Source organism: Pholcus phalangioides, unplaced genomic scaffold, assembly GCF_987345545.1.
Source record: "Pholcus phalangioides strain wild (caught in Gottingen) unplaced genomic scaffold, Ppha-v1.0 ptg000001l_1, whole genome shotgun sequence".
Classification (NCBI taxonomy): Eukaryota; Metazoa; Arthropoda; class Arachnida; order Araneae; family Pholcidae; genus Pholcus; species Pholcus phalangioides.
The window spans coordinates 341,688-345,008 of NW_028301594.1; the positions used below are offsets into that span (position 1 = coordinate 341,688).

General features: G+C 38.9%; 1 non-coding gene across 1 annotated transcript; it reads right to left on the reverse strand.

The window, feature by feature from the left end:
• Positions 1–2,845: 2,845 nt before the first annotated feature.
• Positions 2,846–2,918, reverse strand: TRNAV-AAC (transfer RNA valine (anticodon AAC)). The gene has a single exon. It is a non-coding gene; the product is annotated as a tRNA-Val (tRNA).
• Positions 2,919–3,321: the final 403 nt, after the last annotated feature.

Genomic DNA, 3,321 nt, shown 5'->3' on the forward strand with positions numbered 1-3,321 from the left:
GGAATTGGGGGCCGTCCATGATTGAATCAGTCGTCACAGTAGGTAGCGATTTTCGGCCGAAGAACAAGCATTTATATAGAAATGTCTTGTCCACTTGTTTTAATACAAGATTCATTGAAAGACTGGTTATTTGTAGAGATGAAGATTACAAGAAAGAAAATTCATCACTGCCCCCACGGGGACTCGAACCTAGGTCTCTCACTTGCCGGACGAGTGCTCTACCACCTAAGCTATGAAAGCAGATAGAACATTTCACACACACGCTCCAAGGTTGAAATGTTCTATCTGCTTTCGTAGCAGATTTTCGATGTTAGAGCACTCGGCCGGCAAGTGAGAGACCGGGGTTCGAGTCCCCGTGGTACAGTGATGAATTTTCTTCCTTGGAAATATACGTGTCAGAACAGAGGTGATATTTTGTTTTCATCAATTTATCAAATTTACCGATTTCAATTTGGAATAATGGATAATCGTATAATAATAATGGACACATCTATACAAATAACCAGTCTTTCAATGAATCTTGTAATAAAAAGTGGAGAGGCCATTTCTATATGCATGTGGCCTATGTCATTCACGAGCTATTAGTTGATTGCTGCCGCCGTCCATGTACGGAGCCTTTCAACACATATATACGCTCCAAGGTTGAAATATTCAATCTGTTTCCATAGCTTAGATCAGTGATTTCCAACGTGGGCGATGGAATGTTCCAGGGGGCGGTAGAAGCTACGGGTTTAACATAGGATCCTATGGGTTAGATTGCGTTGGGTGCGATGGGAGAGAAAAGTTTCTGAAGAAGGGGGCGATGGGACGAAAAAAATTGGGAAACTATCTCTTAGATGGTAGAGCACTCGTCCGGCAAGCGAGAGATCGGGGTTCGAGTCCCCGTGGAAGCAGTGATGAATTTTTTTCCTTATAATCTTCATCTTCGCAGATATATAACCAGTCTTTCAATGAGTCTTGTATGAACAAGCATTTGATATCTCCCTTGTTTTAAAACAAACCTCATTTTTTTTAAACGACAGATTTTAAAACTTCCTCCATTTGGGACTGTTTATATACCTTCATAGGCAAGACTATTTCGTAGGAGCCCTGGGTGCTCAAGCAACCTCAGTATTTTTTGGCATGAGTCCGAGCACACCAGAATTTATTCAAAAATTAGAATTTTTTTCTACATGAAGCTCAAGCCGAGCACCACGGGGCTAATCAGACCAACATGCTACTAGAAATACTTCGGCCAACATAGAGTGACCAGGGCCGCAACTAGATGTTTGGTCACCCGGGGCAAGTGTGCATTTTGGCGCCCCCTTGTAATGTTGAAGGAGAGTATTGATATTATAATTTGGGCCCCCTGTGGTCCATCGCCCAAGGCACGAGACTCGCCTGCTCCCGTAGTTGCGGCTCTGAACGTGACCTCACACAATCCATCGTTGCCAGTCGTGAGGCATTATATTTAGCGTGGTGTTGATCAGGCCCGTAGCCCGAAATTTCGTTCGGACGAGGGACCATTTTCATTTCGGGGGGGGGGGGGACAAAAATGATAGAATAATAGATTCGGCCACCTTTTTTCACTTTTTCATTTTCTCACATTTTGGGGGCGGGCCCCCACTCCACGGCCTTGGGTATAATCTTTCGAGAACCCCCCGTCCATCCAGGACCGTCTCTATTCTACCACTATGAAAGTGAGAATAAAATATTTATATTATTGTAAATAAAGTGTTGTGTATAAAAGTGGTAATGAAATATTTATTTCACTGTAAATAATATGTGTATATATATATATATCTATGAAAGTGGGCAATGCTTTTTTTCACCAATTTCAAATTCAGAATAATATATAGTTTGAATGTATTTCCCATAATACAAACCACCTATGGACTACGTTTCATAAATTTATGATCATTTTTAATATCGTGTTGCATTCATTGGCAAATGAAGTGCGATTATGATTAAAAATACATGTGCAGGCTATATGGAAAAGAAATAAGTATTTGTGTGTGTGTATGGGATTTGATCGAAATTTTATATATATATATTCGAGATCATAAATTCACTGTTATGAGGTGTTTGTTTTTTAATTCATGGGAAATACACTATTCTTTACGTTAATAAACTATTTTTTTTTCAAAAAGTATCTCTTTATTTCTGCTGAAATGCTTTCTTTAAATGAAGAAAAGACATGAAAAAAATTGTTAGAATGTAACTTCTTTACAAAAAAATTAAGGCACAGCTACGCGTTATTAGCCTGTCAAAAGTAATGACAAATTTTATAGTTAATATAACGGAAAAGTGTAAGCAAAGCATAAAGGATCAGGGATAGCGCGCAGATGATGCTCCAACCGTCGGCCTCTTTGTATGACGTCAACGAAACGCACAAGTAGGCCCGGTAGAATAGAGACGGCCCTGCTCCATCCCGAATTTTATCCCCTCCACTTAAACTGAACATTTAAATTCGAGCATCATACATAAATGCATACATACGACCTTGTGAATAAAAATTTTATCAAATAAAAAATACATTCATCAAATAAATGAGAAATTGATCCTCAAGTGTAATTCCTTGTCGGAAAAGAACCATTGGTTGCAATATAATCGACAGACATACTAACTATAATGCCCAATAAACTGCTAGCGAAGTACATAATGCCGAATTATCATAGACGTGAACTTGTATCCTGTTCATAAGTCCAAGCGCCCACTCCACCATCTCTGACCCTAGGTTGAGGAAACACTGTTGTAAATGATATCGAAGAAATAAAGACTATAAATATTTCGCGACTCACTTTTTTATGTGCGGTTGTAGAAAAATCATGATGGCATAAATTCATTAAAGGAAAAAAAAAACACTTGTACCTGCCAGGGCTCGAACCTGGGACCTTCCGCGTGTTAGGCGGATGTGATAACCACTACACCACAGGTACTTGACCTACAGAGGATTATTGTACTACATATTAAAAGAATATTGAAATATGGATTGACAAAAGGTCTCAATAAAGTGAGAAAATATATATCAACTGACCATATTGTTTTTCTAAAAATATGGAATATAAATATCTCTATACTTCACTCATAGTTGAAAAAACTAGCGGCAGATGGCAGCACTAAAACACAAAAACAAACTTCGCGTTACTCTCACAACACATACACGCACATTTTTCAGCATGGCTTGTCTTCTTCGCAATCTCTTCACTGAGACAGAGCAGCGAGCTATGATCTGGTTAGAAGGAGGATGATATTTGAATAAATTCACCCCTGGATTTTTGCTGTTTAAATTTAAGAACAGTAAGTTTTGGGGGCCTTGCAGCAGTAGTTTCTTTTCGCTCA